Here is a 20,505-nt window from a genome sequence, read left to right as displayed (position 1 = left end):
ATTATTAACTGTCCTAATTCGACCCTTGTTGTTAATTTTTAAGTTTAGTTATCCCGTATTTTCTTTTTCTTTAATGAGCTATTAAGTGCTGGCAACTGTCCTGGTTTATGAATTATGTACCTATATAAGACACTAGTTATAAGAAACATGTACCGTTTGTGCCCAAATAAACATTAACACAAAACATTAAAACATATGTAAAATCCAATTAGTAATAAACCCGTACTTAAAATTCAGCCTCGATTCGTATAGGTACCATACGCGAAAACGTATCAACTTTTAATAAACCAGATTACAATATCACTACTAGATATAACTAGAGCTTAAAAACCCTTAACAAGTCTACGTATACAGAGATCAACCTTACATTGGTTTATTGTGCCATCGTCGACATAGTTGACCGAATATAAACCTAAGTGACTATAAAAGGTCTACCTATGGTCACTTCTGTTGCTGTTAGTGTTGTGAATGATAAAAGATGAAAGGACAGCCTTCACCTCTTACCTCTACGATTTCGCATTCTATTTTTAATTCTGATCGCTCATGGAACATTGGTGAAGCTAACGCCTAAGAGAACCGGTACACGTGTACTGTCTATTGGTATGGATCTAGAGATCGGGTTAGACTGGTCAGTGAAAGGATCTGGGATTGTATAAGGTGATCGGATAGGAATATTGTAGTGAATCTTCCATATACACTCGATAGGCCGTAATATTCTTTTTAATCAGGGATCCGCAAATCGTGGTCCATTTGTACCTATATAAAATGTGATTTTTCGAACTTTAGACCTCATGAACAACCATAGATTCGCCATTATGAATAAGTGGTTATGACTTATGAAAAGTGTTACAGTGTTAGAAGTGGTACCTAGTTGCTATTGTTTGATAGTATTAAAAATTTTTGCTATCTACGTGAAACGGTCTGTGAGAAAAACGCATTTTAACTAATTTGCAACACCGAAGTGATCCCAAAAGTGCTTCGTGAACAACGTTTTGTACGGAGCATTAAAAAAAACAAAAACTAAATCGACGAAAACAGGTTGCATTTCTGAATGGATATTTTGTCGATGCGGTGTATCGAAAATTTTAAAAATGGCGGAGTCATGGGGATTCGTAATGTTACAGCTCACAGACACACTAGTGTAATATTTAATGTCGCAAATTAATTACTGAATAGTTTATAATTATTTATTTTAAATTTAGTTTTATTTATTTTTAGATTTAGCTTTTAAATTTTCTAGGTAAGTTATTTATTTAATTCTGTTTTATTTATTTGTTTAATTCAATAAATTGTAATTTATTAGGTACTGGATAATCCATACAATCATAACGTAATTACTCGTTTTTATAAAACCTGTGGCTTATAATTGCCTTGGGCAATATAATATAAATGTTCTCTTGCATAGCGATATATACCTACTGTAATTTTATTATCATTAAACTGTGACATTCAGCCACTCATGATAGACTACAGACTATAAATCCGTAATCTCTATTGTAATAGTCATAAAACTTAAAATCAAATGGCAAACGTAACTAACGTTAGTCCAGTGAGACTGTGACGCAATTATGTCGGCGGCCGAACATGAAATTCCTAGGCATATCGTGAAACGTGAAAATCACTGTAGCGGGGCTCCTATTTCTGGACAGTTTACCCTTCGGGCAACTGAAGCAACCTAACGAACATATCCTACCTATCTATTGGTTTAATATGACCACCGTCGAATTACACAACTTTACGATCGGGCAGATTTTCCGATCAGCTGCCGACAGCATATATAACAAATCGCGACGCTCTTTTTAAATAAGGTTGATGTATGATTAATTTACAGTCGACGTCGGTATGACCGGTTTTAAACCAAACAGAGCTGAGATAATATTGAGTCAGCTCTAATTTGCACTCAAAAATATGTAAAGTTTAAGTTTTTTTTATAATATAGGAGGTGAACGAGCAAACGAATCGCCTGATGCTAAACGATTATCGTCGCCCATGGACACCCGCAACACCAGGTAAGCGCGTTGCCGACATGAGACGGGAGTACGCTTTTCTTGAAGGTTTGAAGGTTGTAATATCACTTGTATCGGTCCGGAAATACCGCAGGCGACAGTTCATTCCACATTTTACGCAGCTGTGTGAGGCAGGAAGTTTGGAACGTTTTTTTAGCAGACTTGAAGACCTCACAAGGGTCATACACATATTATTGAATACTTAACACGTAGTCATACAAAGTTAAGTGAATCAAAAGCTAATTTTTACGTTGTACCTTTTTTGATTTTTTCAGTACTCGAGACTCAAATAAGAAAAACAAATACCTACATGTACCTGCATCGTTAACTTTGGTTGTATTTTCCATAGTGACCTTATTCTGAAATGTGTTTGACTCAATAATCAAAATAATAATGATATCATTTTCACTATGTACCTATAAAGGTGTGTCAATTATATTTTGTGATTTTTTTATTGTTTTAAAGATGTTGTCCCTCATTATAATTTGTATGCTCTAAGAAAACAAAAAAACATAATGAACTCATAATAAGATGTATAATAACTTGTTACACACAACAGCCCTGCAAAATGTCCGTACTGTTTTATGTACTGTGCTTTCACTTTCGTTTGCATTGCGTAAGCGCAGATCGGTCGAGTTATTGCGCTTAGATAAACTAACTCGAGTTACTTACTGGGATTACAATAAATTGATCTGCATAAAGATCTTGCGCATACATTAATAAATATGGGTCGATAAGGGCATTAAGGGCGTCCGTTTGCTGGCGCTGGTGGTCACGCGGGTGTCATTGTATGTAACATCCATCGCACGCGTCCGCGCCACGCCAGTTATCTTTACTCATACTATTTTAAGGCGGGTTTCCACCAGTGTGCGGCACAAGCATGTTAAGTACAAAAATGCTTGTGCCGTACAGTGCCGCACTCTAGTGGAATCCCGACTTTACGCTCACCCGCTCCGTGCAACCGCGCCAGCCAGCTAGAGGTCACCCTAATAAATACGGAAGACCAAAGTCAAGCTAAGGTGCGTTGGGGTAACTAACTATACATATATTATCATACCTTAGCGACATTATATATCGAATAAATAAGTAGGTAACTAGTCTAACAAAATTTGAACTTAAAGAAAAGTTTAGTTTAGTTTTGTCATGGTTATAGTTTTTTTATGGAGCGCAGCATATTAGGTGTGAAACTCGGGGATCGCATCCGGAACACCACGCTGCGCTCTAAAACCCAAATAATAGATGTAGCTCGGAAAGCGGACAAGTTAAAGTGGGACTGGGCTGGTCATGTCTGCCGCATGCCGAATGACTTGTGGGCCAAAATAACCACAGAGTGGGTGCCCCATGAGTCAAACCGGGGATCCGGCAGACCTCGTCGGCGATGGCGGGATAACTTGGACTCCTTTTTGAGCGACTGGCCAGATGTAGCTCAAAACCGGGAGGAGTGGAAGAAGAGGGGGGAGGCCTTTGCCCAGCAGTGGGACACAATAGGCTCGTAATAATAATAATAAAGACAAGGTAATTTTAGTTACTCGCGCGACATGTTTCCATCAATTTTCAAGCACTGTATGTCTAACGTTCACGATAGCCTACTCTGCGTACTATCCACTGATACTCATGCACTGAAAGGGGCCCACTGACTATCAGTCTGCCGGACGATATCGGCCTGTCAGTTGTTCGGAACTGTCAAATTTTTGTTCTATCGGCCGATATCGTCAAGCGGACTGATAGTCAGTGGGCCCCTTAAGTGTTTGAAAATTGAGACAGGCTCTCCGAAACATGTCGCTCGAGTGCCTAAAAATACGCGAGTAAAAATAGCTTAATGGTAGTATGATAAATTCGTTTTAAGAAAAGGATCGAGACCTGCACATAACATCAACAAAGTCTCGTAAATATTATTATATTTTTTGTCGAATTGCGTTTCGTCGAACTGTGGTTTCAATGACAAATCAATATCACACCAAGATTACAATAACCTTGCCAGACACAAAAAACTGTTTGGCAATATAGCAATTTACCGTTAAACTGTGGAAACATCCATCAACTAAGGTGATCGAACTGTACTCAATGTAGCTTTTATCAAACAAACTTCAAAAATATACCTAGTCTCATCCGCAAGAAAGCATGAAACTGCGCATGCATGTATGTAAGAAACTATAATTCCTAGCAATGTACTTCAAAGACATATATTGTAGAGAATTTAATGGAGAATATATTGTTCATTGGCAGTTTTGTAGTAACTTTTACCGTTTTTGTAATAACAATAAAAAAACGGGACATAAAAGTGAAAAATTACGAATAATGACATTATGGAAAACGTTTTTATATAATTTGATGTATATTAACCATAGCATAGCGTTTGACTTTTTATTCGATTTTTTATTATTGGAAAAATTAGGAGAAAAAAACAGATTTTATACAAATTTTTATATGCTCCCAATAATTAAAAATTCGAAAAAAATCATAGCTGTGATAGATATACAACAAATTGCGTCCAAATATTTTCAATAATGTTAATATCCAGAGAGAAACATGAGGACTACGTTTGTGTGAAAAGGTGATTTCGCGCGGGTCCTCCACTTTCGTCTTCCAGTTTCATGCTTTCTTGCGGCTTGGCATGTACTTTGAACTTAATAGCCGGACTATATCATAAAGCAACAATAATCATACAAAATACAATGTTAAGAGAGGCTCCCAGACAAAATAATTTACCTAATTATAATAATTGCAACAAAAACCTGTTAGAGAATCATATTATGCTGCTTAAATTAATAATATCAATATTTTTTAAAGGCAAATCGAACAAACATTTATTTTTACCTACTGTTGCAAAATGGTTTTAGATGCAAAAGCATAGAGTTGGTTTTGTATCAATTTTTTGTGTCATAATTGGTTCTGCCAGACCAACGAATTTTATATTAGAGTCTACTGTCCTGTGTTATTAAATTGTTTTATTTTAAATATTTTAAGTCGGAAATTGACATTCGGTTATTTTCCATTTTTTAAGATAGTATTTATTTTCTTCGAAAATTAAATTTTTGTAATTTGAGTCAGTCCTGAATATTTATAAAATATTAATAGGTTGTTTTTAAAAAAAAAGGTGAAATTTCTACGTGGAAAATTATCGGAATTTTTTCACATGGAAAATATTTCAGTATTTCTTAAATTTCTAAGATTAAGAATAACATTTAACTTAGCTGGTAATACTAAACGTTCAACACCGAAGGATATGTTTTTCGCAAAACAGCATAATAGATTTATAAACTATTAAGATAAATAACACAAAATAAGGAAGTGAGCTTTTAACAATGAAGATGACATCAACGTCATTAGAAATACTTAAGCCATCTATCACTGTAGATCTAACATAAACAATGATATTTAAAGGAACAAATATTTCATTTTTTTCACCACACTTGCTTGAAGATCGTATTTCATGCAGGCATACTGAAGGACAAAGGCCTATATTATTCCCGCGGGAGTTATGGATGTTAAAAAAAAAGCTACAACTCGTGAGTCGAAATTATTTAATAAAACCTTCAACTCCAATTCTTTGCTCTCTAAGTTAATGCCTCTGGTATTTCCTTTAGTAATTAACAGCATCTAGTCGCTTGGACCATTATAAATGAGACTAATATCTTTAACAACTGCGACTAATCGGAAATCGCAATATGCTATTCTATTTAATTTGCTATTGGAATAATAAAGTTTTATTACAAACGCTTACCGAGCACAGGAGATGTTGCTCCATTCAAAATTTTCAAATATTTAGAAATTGAGTTTGTGTCTGTATTTAAAAAAACTTGAAGCACTTCTACGATACCGCAGGACTACAGGGAACCGCTAGCTGGCGCGGGTGAACGGAGCGGGCGCAGGCGCACGCACGCAGGTGCCATTGTACGCGCCAGCTACCGTTCGGTTCGGCTCGGTCGTTTTTCAAGCATTTTTGAAGCGTTATTTAAGGTAATTCAGCGTAAATAAAGAATATTTTATTAATTGAGAAGGATTTATTTTTACCCGTACTCGAGCTTAGAAAACATTCAGGTGAGAAATATAAAAAGTTTCAAAAGACCTCAAAGTCTTAACAATACTATCGATTACAAATTATTCTCAAACAAAAAAAAAAAAAACAAATCATGCCGCCGTGGGTATCAGTCTAGGCAGCTATCGCGAATGCAGAGGACGCTGGTAGGTACGATTCTAGCCCTGGGCACTGGAGGCTGTGATCAATTTTTCTTTCGCATATGACATCCATTTCCGTTTATTCTTACAGAGGTCATGTTATACTGGTTTATTAAAATTGCGCACTCGCAAGTAATAGCAGTAGCTAGGCCCTTAAATCTACAAGATAAACAGTCGTGTTTGAGGCTATCGTGTATGCAAATGCGTGGACCAATATCGACAAGTTACCGCATACTTGGGGCACTTAAAACAGTTAAAACGGCAGCACTGGCATTTCTTTGACATTATCTACATATGTATTTGTCAAACAGTACACAGTATTTACATTTAATAATACACTAACGTAATATCTTATACTAGTGGCTCTGTGAACTGTAGACCTCGCGTTAAGCTTAGAAAACGTAAAAGTGAAAAATACTTAGTTCGTTTAAGTCGTTATCACAGTGAGTCTTAAGCACCATGAACGTTATTGGCGCTTTAGTCCTATATACCAATTTCCGCATTTTGGAAAATTCACAAAAACTGAATCGACAAAATAACTATTTAATCACAGAATTAGGTCACAAAATTTCATGAGAATCGGTTAAGAATTGCGACCTCTAGAGGAGAACATCTGGAGATACGAAAGCAAAATGCCTGAGTTAAAACGGAGACCTTCGCTAATGATTCCGTCAATAATATATGTTTATGACTGGTACTAGTTACTGTTTTTGTTGCTGGAAATTGTAATACATACATAGCGTAAGTTTTAGATACTACTTGCTATATTTTCTTTGTATACTAACAATTTTTTACGTAACTTCGATTGTGCGCGGCTTTTTGACGGCGGGTTTGTGAACAAATTTTTACCAGCTGTAACATAACTGAATGTAGGTAACTTAGTATTAATGCTACTTAATTTACGTTTGAGTCGTCGTCGTGTACGTCGTAATTCCAATGACTATGTAATACCGTCAAACTAGTTTTTACCGACCTTTTTATAAATTCATTTGCCAATCACACTTGCTCGCCCAAAACGTCATTGCTACTTAAAATAACTTCTTGACACATACGTCGTTTTGATAATAAAATAATGACAGGTCATAATAATGATGTTAATAATCATCGTCTCAAGTGCTAAAGTCACCGTAATGACTTTAACGAAACCGCAATGCCACAGAAAATAGAAAACAGTAGCCCAGTCTTCATAGAGTTAGACCAAGCTACTCTGCATGGCATTTGTAATGACAAAGTGTAACGATGTCATCATTCATGGTCAAATTTCTATACAAATATGCCGTTTATAATACACTACTTCACTTTGTTCTATTAAGGTCGATGCGAAGTCAGCTTACACGGACTCTAACTGCCGCTGATTAACAAAATGTACCAATCTGTAAATATTTAGGTATATTTTTTATTTATTTATTCAAACTAATACAATATGATAGTATAAACCAAATCACTTTACAATTTATATTCAACTAACTTAGCTAAGTATATACTATAACGTCTAAATAACTATCATAAATAATGACATGTGTGAATTACCAATTTTCAAACCATCCTCTAATAACTGTCATATTACTACATCAAAGATCTCTTACGGTTTAGTGTGGTTAAAAGGTTTAAGCGCATGTATGTACGTATTATATTTTGCAAGTTTGCTGCTCAATTTAGAAAAATACACCTAATAAACCTAAGGAGTAACCGGCCTATGAATGACCTAAACAATAATAGGTGTATATTGGAAGAGAATAGTTTAATGTCATGAACTTGTGTAGGATTTATCGAAAATTTTCGGCATTACAGACAAAATATAACATTTTATTAGTACGTAGATTAAGAAGCTGGTGTCTAGTTTAACTTCTGTCCATAACTTTTCTGTGACAATGCCCTTTGCTTTCGTAATGATCTGAATCTCGCAAGACGCTTTATTACCTTTGTGGGCGAAAACTGTTGCAAAGTTCATGACTTTTACTGCAATTTATGACGATACGCTTCGGATTTTGAAATAATTTCAGCTGATTCGTGCGGAGCCTCGGTAGCTTAGTGGAATTGTTGATAAGATCATGATTGTCGTTAAAAAGTGAGTGTGTAAATTGGTTTGCTGACATTATGCTCAATTTGTATTGAACTCCACTTTAAATTAATATTTCTATATATCTGATTAACATGACAGTGACAACTCTACATCAGCGATTTTACATGACATATGTCAAATCAGTGATTTTAATTAGCGTGTAACCTAATTACGTTATATGATTGTCGGTTAGTTTATTTGATAACGGATAATTGATTTCAATTAAGTGACATTTCATTCCGGTTAATTCATTTGGAATATTGACAACTGAGCGATTAGGTTTTTTTTTATGTTAACCAAATTAATTTTAATAAAGTTAGTTTTTATATATACGTTATATAAGTCACTTACAATTAATAAAATAAACAGATCACAAAAATCGATGATTCTAGCTCTCAAATACGTGACTCATCTTCAACTCAGTTCAAACATGTTGCCCCACATAAATATTGATTTGATAATTAAATGTCGCGTCAGCACGTGCTAATGATAATCACTGGACTAGACAGTGGATGCATGACTTCCTTGATAGATCCAGTTCATAGACGTAAGTTAATTTAATGAAGATGATACTTCGAGTCACTGTCTTATTCTAGTCTAGGTATAGGATTTTAAAATAAAATTAAAAATACAAGTATATTACCTTCTATTTCTTTTACTCACATATGTGTATTATTGTATGTTTTTTAGTAGGTATTTGCTTCTTTTTGACGATCATAATATGTATTCATGTGAATTGACATAGCTCACATAACTTAGCAATTTATAATGTAATTCTGTGCTAAATAAATTAATAATAATTATGAAAAAGTAGAATTTTAAAAATAATTTCTAAAATTTCAGTTAATAACCTTTAACAGTCAATAGCGATAAGAATGGATTGAATTGAAATATCAAGTGATCTAAATTGCAAAGTTTATGACATGCCGGTATGAAATAAGTGTTAGGTATTTACTTTGAGGGCATCGATATGCGTCCTAAACTCCTTAAATGTCAGAAACATAAGATAAATTACCTTTTGCCTGTTATTATTTGATGACTATTGGAAAATGCCCCGATTACAAGCCCATAATTATAAAATTTACATAAGTTTTTTTCTTTTTCATCGCAGCTGGTCGAACAAGGGTATTTCGCTGCTTAAAAACAGTGAGCAAAATGCGTTTTGACTTTGGAATATTTCGCTTGCACGGGAGTTAAAATATGTAAACACACCAAGAAATATCAAACTTTGCTCTCATGTTGCACAAATAACTATTTTTGTAGATTCAAACTTATATTTTTTCTTGTCGCATTCATTTGAAACTGCGAATACTGCAACCATTTTGGTAAAAAATGGAAAGCTGAAGGCTTCTTGTGTATAATAATAAATGTATAATCGGCTGCTTGGACTAGGTGCTAAATTAATATTTGATCAAGAGCTAATCATACTTGCGCGCAAAGGGTTCCGTTTATAAAATTTAAACTAAACAAAACTAAACTAAGTAAGTTGAGGTACAGTGAAGATTATCATGTTTGCATACGAATTCACGTAATTAACTTAACAATTATTTTAATTAAGAGAACTAATGGATACCTGTTCCACTATGAGCATAACTTTTCTTTATGTAATGTTTTAGATAAATGTTTTTGAGGACGATAAAAATACAAATACTCTTGATGTCGTTATAATGTGGCACTGTAATTTAATTTAAGACACAACTATAAATAAATATCATTAGCACGGTAAAACTAAAGGAAGCTATGGAGTCGATATTAAAGTTAAAATTAAAGTCATACTCATACACATTTTGTAATTTTAACATATTTTCGCCCTGCAATGATTTTGTGTAATATCATTTTTTATTAGAAAAGCTCTTCATACAGAAATTGGAGTAAATTTTAAAGAAATATATGACAAAAATTCCGAGGTCTTTTCATGAGAAGTGTTATGCTATTTTGAAAACTTTTCGTCGTTGTATGAATAACAGGTACGGAACCCCAAAAATGTGCAAATTCAGGTTAGAGCATTGGCAAAAACACGAGTTGCGCGCGCGCAGCAGAGCGTTAGAAGTGCGCAACCAAGTTGGGAAACGGTGGAAGCCGAGCGTTTACCGCTTACTAGTATTACTACGACGACGGACACATGTTCGTGTAACGTTAAGGATATAATCAAAGATTCTATATGGTTTTTAGGGTTCCGTACCCAAAGGGTAAAAACGGGACCCAATTACTAAGACTCCACTGTCCGTCTGTCTGTCTGTCACCAGGCTGTATCTCATGAACCGTAACAGTTAATTTTTTTAACAAATGATTTATTTCTGTTACCGGTGTAACAGCAAATACTAAAAAGTACGGAACCCTCGGTGGGCGAGTTCGACTCGCACTTGTCCGATTTTGGTTTTTACTGTATAGTCGTGAAAAAGTTTGAATAGCACTGGAATAGACCAGAGAGGAACCAAGCTATCTGCATAGACTTTGTCAATCACAAAGTATGGAAGTGTCAACATAATCGTTACTTTTTCCGGTTTTACGGTAAACCCAACTATTGTCGGCTATGACAAGTATAGGTACTAAAGCTATGATCCACAGGTTTAATACCCAATATTCTTTTTACATAGGTCACTAGATAAGTTTTGCAATAGACAAATATGAAACACAGAGGGGGCCTGTCACATATACTTTTTAAAACTATATTTCCATTAGAGAATGTTTGGCGGGAAAACATTTACTTTCTTTTTAAATCTACTTATAATAAAAAAATAGATTTAAACTTTGTATGAAATGAAAATATTGTATTAAATATTCGTAAGTCGTCTCTATCCCACGCCGACATATTCAAAGATTAAATCTAGGTTTTTGCAAATTCAATATATAATCATAATAAAGTAGAGCTTGGACTGACTCTAAAGCGAGGCGTAGACTAGCAAGAATTTGCATGCAATTTACTTTACATTGCCGACTACTAAGGTAAACTGCATTCAATTTTGATCAGATACCGCAATGTAAAGGAAATTTCATGCAAGTTCTCGCTAGTCTAAACCTTAGTGTACCTACATTAAAAATACTATCATATTCCCGAACCTAAACTATCAACTTATTACTTAATCTAAATAAGGTTAGATGTCTAAGCGTGAAAGGGTAACAGGCAGATAGACAAACAGAGCTATTGTCGCATTTAAATAAATAATATATAAATAAATAAAATAATTTTATTTCGGACATAAATCCATAGTTGTTAGTTACATACATTTATATATTTATAATAGTAGAGATTACACATCACTTTACACAATTACATAAAGTTGCGGTTTCAGTATAGGCGAGCCGGATGCAGTTACGAGCTTACGATATCTCCGTTCTCCCACTTTCGATTTCGTATCAAATATATCGAGAATATTATTACTGAAATCAGATGCACCTTAAACTTTATGTCATTTTTTATAAAAAATTATGTAAACGAATGAATACACTTTTACTTATTATCCACTAGCGGGTTGGTTCCGGATTCGCCGGATTCTTGTTTTGCCGGATTTAATTTAGTACGCCACAAAACAATCCGAATATACGAGAATCCGATGAAACAAGAATCCGGCGAATTGGGAACTAACCCACTAGCGTCTGACCGTCACTTCATCTGCGTGGAATAATGATGATGATTAATAAAAACTACCCTATTCTTTGTGCCCTTAACTATCTTCTCTTCTTACCAAATTTCAACTAAATGGATTTAGTGCTTTATCTATCTGTTACCTCTACCACAGAATAAGTAATAGTATTATCATACAGAACGGCCACGCACCGCCCCGCCCCGACTCGAATTACCTCGCCCTGCGACAGAAATCTGGCGGATTTCTGGCGTACTTTTAGTACTATTTTTAAGCAATTTACTCACAGTATGACGCATGACGCGTGTACGGGCGTGCCGTTCACACATGGAAACGCGAATGATTTTTGATGTACAGCGTGTCCGCCCTGTGCCTCTACACGTAACAGATAGTCAGAGTCACTTTCGCATGCATAATTATTATTAGTAGGGATTTCGTTTGTATAGCCAAGGCCATTGAGGTCATCTATCGCCTTAAATTCCTTAAAACAATAAAATTCTAGCGCGGATCGAATTTCTCAATTATATTTGTGAAGATATGAGAAAATAACCTTTAAATAAGTTCAAAGGTTGTTATTGGCACTTGTCAGTCAGGTTTCGATTCGAGCCGGCTCGATTAGACGGTTTTATCTTTATCACACTGGCGCCGTGGCGCCGCATCTGACGTATTGTCCAGTGTAAAGTGGTCTTCACATTGGATGCTATGGAAGCAGATATCAGTTACACTGATATACATTTTGTTTGATAAATAATTTGAAATAACACTTGAAATAACACTTGCATACTCTGTGCTATCAAACAAGTTGCAGAACTTCTTAGACTGATTCTAACCGCGTAACTGTGGTCTCTTATAGAGCGATCGAACTTGCTGTTCTTCTCTACGGGTCGCATTTTTTTTACCGATTTTCTATGATTATTGTCCAATGATTTCCAGATTTTTTTTAATTTTTGATGTCACATACAAATTATGTATTACGGATCTTTAGTTATATTCGTGAGTCACAGTGGAAATAAAATAGCTTGTGGGATAAGTTAAGTCAGTCAGATGTTTTAAAATTGTAGATGAGCGAATTATTTGCTATCAATATTCAATATTTTATTTCATACGTCACTAATTTACATATTTGTGACGTAGCACCTTTAAGAGAGACTTTTAACAAAAATAAACGAATGATTTTTATCGAAAGAAACGTTGAGATTTTTTTACATCTACTTACATATTTTAAAATTTTATTATCTAATTTTTACTTTTTCTTTATTGTTGTTACACCACCTACTTACTTACCTTACCTATTTATTTAAATAAAATATATGCCAAAAATCACATGATCCATAATTAATTAACTTAATTAATAATGTATCAGCTTGCGAATTACTAGTAATCAGTGATTATTGAACTATATTCGTGTCTCTTTTATATGTAGAGAAACATGTATGCTTAACCACATACATGATTCTTTATATCTATCGCTATATCGAACTATTTTATTACCCAATTTAAATATGAACACCTGCCGATACTTTTATTTATTAAAATTAGTTCTAATACCTAAAAGTCAAAACCAGCTAGAGGTGATATCAATTATAGAAGATTTACCATTTCGATATTATAAGAGATCATTGTTTAGGTACCATTTTAAAATATTTGGCATTATACCACATTAATATTTTAAGTTTAATCAAGTAACCCTGTCTGTTTGACCTCTTCTCAGTTTGACTGTAGAACCGAATTTCCAAAAACAAAAGACTTTATAAAAAGTTTAAAATTAACAAGTCTCAAGGGGCCCACTGACTATTAGTCAGTTGTTCGGAAGTTACAAGTTCCGAATCGGAACTGTCAAATTTTTGTTCTAACTGACAGGCCGATACCGCCTGGCGGACTGATAGTCAGTGGGCCCCTTAAACCCCAAAACTCAGCTACCTTATATAAGAAAATCACCCAACAAGTTCTTAAACAACCGCCTAAGACAAATGTTAGACCTTTAGCAACTTTTTTACTAACGAACCATAGACCGCCACTTACGTAATCCGTATCACTAGACGAAATGCTTCCGAAAACATCTGACTGTCGCACGTTTTTTACCATGTGGACGCAAAGAGGCGTAAATAATCGCTAATAATAAACAGCTACTGCGTGAATATTCGTATTTCATATGACTATTTTATTCTTTAGACTGATAAAGAAAGAAAGAAAGATTTTGAGGACACTCAGGAAACTTTTTCATCTTAAAGTTGAAAAAACTGGCTACCCCAAATAATAACCAACAATGTATAAAACAGCCAACATTTTTTATTTTATTTTTTTAAAGGATCCATATTAGTAATTAAGCGTGGCTCAGTATGACCTTTCCACCTTACAGATTGAATTTGCAGTATAGCTAAAAGTTGAAAAACACCCTGAAATCCATCTGAAATCACTATTTTTGCTCGTCATGCAGGCCAAAACTCTTGTTGAATCGTCGTTTTTTGTCTTAATTGTAACCGTAACATAGATAAGCAATGCTTATAGTATTTACGTATATAACTAGTCTGTCTGTTATAATAAGTATTTCTTATATATAACTTCATTTTTTTGCCAAACAATGTTTAATCACGCAATATACACATTCACCTGAAATTACGTACCATTATGGCCACGAAAAGTGACCATACTTTAGTCTTATTGCCATAAACATAAGGTCCAAGATTACTCAATGAAGTGTTGCTTTTAGTACACGCCCTGACAGTTCCTGCTCATTTGTTTACTAGAGCAGTGAATCGTTGCTACTTGCTTGACTTATTAATGAGTGTAATTAGAAAATTCCTTTTAGTCCAGAATACACAGACTGTCAGCCAAATACTCTCTCACTCTCTTATTAATAAAGCTTGCAGTTTTATAAATAAGAGAGTTTTTGATGCTTGATTTCCATACTATACAGAAAGATTAAAACATTGCATTTTTTTAGAGGTTGCAAATATTATAAACCAATACGAAAATATTTGAAATTTGTATCAAGAAATAGTGAAATATTCATAATAATATTCATTATTAGCAATATAAGACGATTTAACAATAAAATAACAACTACAAATTACAACCAATAATAATAGGGAATACAATAAGTAGATATTTATCATCACTGAGATTTGCTCATCGTCAAGATAATGCTATATATAATATATTAAAATAAATTCGTGCAATATTTCAAGTCTATTCTTGTTTTCCCGCAAGAAATACAAAAATTCCAAAAAACGAAACCCTAGCTGGTATATTTTTCTACGTAGAAAATATCTTAGCTTATTATTTCATGTTTAACTTAAGGTTATTTATGCAAAATTGTAGGTCTTTTCCGCTGTTTTATATCATAGACTTGGACCTTCTACTACTGAATACACCTATCACGTGTATGACATCAGGTAAAATAAAACCTCAAGTGTATATCAAGAGTATATCAATATTCTCCTTTATGGCATTTTTCTATTAAATTCTAATACGCTAATGAATCTTATTAGAATAATATTGATATCGTTGAAAAAAAGATGTCGCTCTTCGATCGTAAAAAGTTGTTTGAGCCGGTATCCGTTTCGATCACCTTGGGGTTAACTGTCGAAAATATCTTGCAATTTTACTACCTATTTTGTTTTGCAAAATGTGGTGATATCTAAACGTCCTAGCCTATACGATAGTGACACGGTCTATGAAACAGGAGGTCCCAGGTTCCAATTCTGGTAAGGGCATTTTTTTTTTTTTTTTTTTTTATTGATAATAACATGGAAAATACAACATGTGCACCATAATACAATGTTTCGCCAAACTGCGGAGCAGTTTGTTGGCGATGAGCTCGCTCTTTTATACATCAAAAGCAGGTACATAATTTTTGCACTGTCCTACCGTCCCAGCGTAGTCCTTTTTTTTTTTATTTGTATGTGTTTACCGGTTTGTTCCTGAGTTATGGATGCTTTCTATGTATTTAAGTATTTGTCTATATCTATCTATTGAACATTATATTGTCGTCTAAGTAGGTAGTACCCACAACACAGGCCTTTTTGATTTAATAGTGTATCTAGGTCAATCTGTGTAATATTGTCCCATAATATTTAGTAATCGTATATGCTATGTTCTTGGTAACTATAATGGGTTTTTGGTAGCATGATACAAAAAATTTATGCTGTTTTTCTATTATTTGCAGTTTTTTTTACAAACTAGACTTGAGCATACATTCTTTGGCAACTGACGATAACCAACATTATAATATATTCATTTTTCACCTGACTCAGAAAATTTGTTAATGCAATATAATTATTATTATTATCTTCAGTATTTTGACCTGACTCGACAATGCTGGTCTAATCTAACTCTATTTTCATATAAAATGTCCAATTATTCAAAACTAATAAAAATAGGACACTATTTACTGAACTTAACAATATATCGTTTTTGTTTTGTTTTAATGTTTTATTTATAGAGTATGTTTAATTCTGATTGTATGTATTATCTCTACTGCATAAGCGTTTTGGCATCTTAGCTATAAGTTTATGCATGTGACTGAAATAAAGAAATATACGTAAGAGTTTTGAATGATTCACGGTTAGTTTCACTAGACTTATATTGACCGGGATATAGACCGTGATTACCTTTTGTATTATTTGTGAGCTCCCGATATTTCGACGCAGTTACATGCATCATCAAGATGGGTTTAAACTGTCAAATGTGTGGAATCCTGTGATTTGTTTGTGTAAAAAACCAGTGATATCCGAATTAAACACGCGTAGTGACACCGTGAGTGTAGTGTGTTTGGACAGACCAACGAGTGTGAACGCGACCGGACCAACAAGTGTGAATGCGACCGTTGGTAACGTTGAAAGTGAACGCAGCCGACGCGCAAGAATGAGGGTAGACAGAGCGCTGTCTACACAACTTTGACACCCACCCGCTATCTTCACTCACCCGTGAACATGATGCATGTAACTGCGTCGAAATATCGGGAGCTCACAAATAATACAAAAGGTAATCACGGTCTATATCCCGGTCAATATAAGTCTAGTGAAATATACGTAAATTTATATATTTTTGATAATCTCTGTAGGTATCTTAATGCAGTTTTATCAATATAATTTAGTGTAATATACATACCCAATAAAGATGATACATTGCCATTGCCATCCAGCGGGGCAATGCGGCCAGCCTCCTGGGCACCCTACCGAGCGACTACGATTTAGGGCAAATTTTTTATTAATGTTATTTTGAAATCAAACTGATGTCAATATTAAATAATGAACGAAGACAGCAATGTGCAGATATAAATTAAAAAGTAAACGATGTAATCATCTTAAAAAAAGGTGATATTTATGAGATTTCGTGCAGGCAACCTTAGAACAACTTAATGAATATTGCACGGAAAAATAATCAAAATATTTGTACGAGTGTTTTCACTCGTAATTGTATGAACATAAACTTGTTGCAGGTAGTGTATGTCGTATCCTAGATAGCAAGTGAAGCATTGGAACCTTACGTCTGACCGACCGTCATGGTCTACATTTAATCTTATTAAATTCCTACTGTACAGTCAAATAATTTAATTTCAGTACCATGTCGTTACCTTGTGACTCTCTCTCTCTGTGGTCGCTCCCTCATGACTGAGGATCGTGGTCATCAGTGGATGTGGATGCTCCACACCTGGTTCTTTTAATCTGCCTCCATCGGTGCCTGTCCATCGCGTCTCTGACGACCGAGCAAAAGCTGGTTGAGGATGGGGCCCCTTTTACTTGATCGCTCCATCTAGTTGGAGACCGTCCCCGGCCTCGTTTGCCCTCCGTGTTTCCAACGATGATCAGCTTTTCAAGGCTTTCATCTCCCCTCCTCATTATGTGGCCGAAGTAGGACAATATGCGCTGTTGACAGACTGTGGATAGGCGAGTTTGGACACGAAGCTGTGAAAGGATCGATACATTGGTGCGCATGGCGGTCCAGGGTATCCTTAACATACGCCTCCAGCACCACATCTCGAATGCATCGATCCTTTGCCTTTCTCGGGCTCGTATTGTCCATGTTTCCACGCCATACAGAAATATGGGGAATACTAGAGCGCGTACTAGCCGGGTCTTGGTGGCACTGGTTATACCTCTCTTCTTCCAGATGACATTCAGCCGGGTCATAGCTTCCTTAGCCATACCAATACGCCTTTTTATCTCCGGTACGCAGTCGCCATCATCGTAGATAAGTGCGCCCAAATAGACATAGTGGTCCACGATATCAACCCCTGGGACGATGTTAACTATTCTGGGCAGTTTTTTGGCACGGTCTCACCTTGTGACAGTTACAATCAATATGCAAGTCGCTTGGGACCCCATACTATTGTCACTGTGACAAGGTACGAAATGGTACTGAAATTAAATTCCTTTACCCATACCTCCAGCTTTATTGGGATTATACTTACAAATAATTTTACCATAATGAAGGTGAAATATGTAATATTTTGGATTTTATTAGGTTAGTGTGTGTATCGCTACACTCTAAGTGTGTGTATCTCTAATATCTCTATGTATTACAGAGCCTTAAAAACTAAGGAGTTTCTAAAATGGTGCTGCTGAGAGTCGTTTTATGCACGATGTGTTTTTATGTGCTTAGACTTTGCTGAAGTTACGATACTTTATTCGTTTTAACTATGAGGGGCATAGACAAATTTATGATTGTTTTTAAGTATAATTCCTTGCTAAGACGTTAAAAGCATCCATATTTTAACACGTTACAGTACGAATGTTACGAAATATTAGGTGTTCACTAAAACGTTGTGCGTCAAGAGTTTCACTTCGTAACCAATGATATATAACCAGTATTCAGTATTACTACACAAATCCTCAACTCCTTGTAAATTTAACAAGTTTTTCAACATAAATAGAACTTAAGCACATTGTGTTTAAGTTGGAATTGTAATATTTGAGATCACGGTGTATTGTCAAATGTATAAAAAGTGTTTGCCATTGTTTTTGACACCATTCAACTGTCGACGCGAAGGTTTCGGTAAGACAGACAGACTATTCATATTTGTCTAGTATGTAATTAGTTGAGTATTACTTGGTCACATACGAATCTTATTGGACTATAAAAAGTGAATAATAATTTTTTGTGACATATACGAAACAAAAATACCTAACTAAAGTACCTGTTTCACTTTTGTCTTCATTACCCATTGATTTTTTATAGTAAGTGACTTTGACCAGTTAAAAAACAGTAAAAAAATGGCCAGTTACTTTGTTTTAAAAGAAGAGCCATAAAAACGTGCATGGCGAATTGACCTATTAATTTGTTGCCACAATGAACTGGGTATACCCAGTTTTATATATACATCGAATTTTTTTGTACGCAAGTACAAGTACCTATTTATTTAATATTAAACACTACTGTATCGTTACTTCGTATTTGTCTACAATTTTTTTACAGTAAATTAAATAATGAAAAGTGAGTGTTGTCAGTTGTGAAATCACAACGTTTTTTATCCACCTGGCGAGCTGGCGATGCGAACGCGATTTCAAATTCGTGTATTAGAATATTAGATAAATTTAAATCGTGTGTTTCCAACGAGATATATTTTAACATATTTATTAGGGTTCAGGTATAATTTGCAACCTGTGTGGTATTCTGACGACAACTAACGAAAAAATGTGACCGTGATTTTTAAAAGTAAGGATTGTATTTATTTTAATTTAATAAAATATGTAGCTATATTTTATAAGTGCAGGTACCGGATATCATGAAATCCTACACTGTACAAGTTATTTAGTCTCACTCAGTAAATTGATCACAAGAATCTTAATAAACTTTTCATTAGTTAAATCTTAATAAACTTTTGTGCTAAGCTTTTTTTAAATTAAAGTTCTTATATGACTATTTTGGTTTTTCCATTTAATTTGTAGGATTATCTTCACATTTGTAACCGTGCAGTTTACCTAACATTAACTTCCTATACTACATATAGTCCTACATTTACTTACTGGTTAAACTAGCTAAGTTAACTTAGCACACGCAAAATTTCACAGCTTACTTCCTACGCTTAAAAAAAGTACTCACGTTTTCGAAAAAGGAATCAACAGGGCGGTCCCGGGGCACAGTACAAGTAAAGGATCACGCACATACAAGCCATACACACAAATCCATCACACGTTCGCGGCACAATTTTTCCGTTGAAACTAATGCCGCGTCCGACGCGAGCGAGCGCTGGCCGACGACTGGCGCTGAGAGAAGGGACGGAGGTTTTGAAAATGGTAGTGAAGTTTCCAGGATATTGAGATGTGAAAAATCACGTGAACTGGCTAGTATGATTTCGGTGTCATTGCTTTTTTTATCAAGGTTTGTTTTATTCAATTTATGTTACGAAGAAAAAATATAAGTAAAGCGGCGTGTGAAGTGAAGGGATAGCGGTTTTGAAAATGGAAGTAGAGTTTCCAGGATATCGAGATTTGAAAAATCACGTGGACTTGGCCAGTATGATGTCGCTGACATTGTTTTTTTATTAAGGTTTGTTTCATATTTAGCCAATTGAATTTATTTTATGAAGATAAATAATGAGCGGTGAGTGAAGGGACGGCGGTATTGAAAATATTAAGTTTTCAGGAGGGGTTTTGATAAATCACGTGAACTGGCCAGTAGGAACTGGGATACTATTATATCGTTGTCATTTTTTTAAATTAAGGTTTGG

At 34.8% G+C, this 20,505-nt stretch overlaps 1 protein-coding gene across 3 annotated transcripts in view; it reads right to left on the bottom strand.

Moving 5' to 3' along the window:
* The window catches only part of LOC134751000 (A disintegrin and metalloproteinase with thrombospondin motifs like), a 197,074-nt gene extending 177,020 nt beyond the window's left edge, over positions 1 to 20,054 (bottom strand). For all 3 annotated transcript variants that reach the window (XM_063686313.1, XM_063686310.1, XM_063686314.1), the window contains exon 1: positions 19,878 to 20,054. The gene's annotated coding sequence lies outside the window, so the exon portion shown is untranslated. The remainder of the gene's footprint in view (positions 1 to 19,877) is intronic.
* Between the last annotated feature and the right edge of the window lie 451 nt (positions 20,055 to 20,505).

This window comes from Cydia strobilella, chromosome 21 (genome assembly GCF_947568885.1).
Source record: "Cydia strobilella chromosome 21, ilCydStro3.1, whole genome shotgun sequence".
Classification (NCBI taxonomy): Eukaryota; Metazoa; Arthropoda; class Insecta; order Lepidoptera; family Tortricidae; genus Cydia; species Cydia strobilella.
The sequence above is the reverse complement of the archived record's forward strand: the minus strand, read 5'-3'. Positions and strand labels throughout refer to the sequence as shown.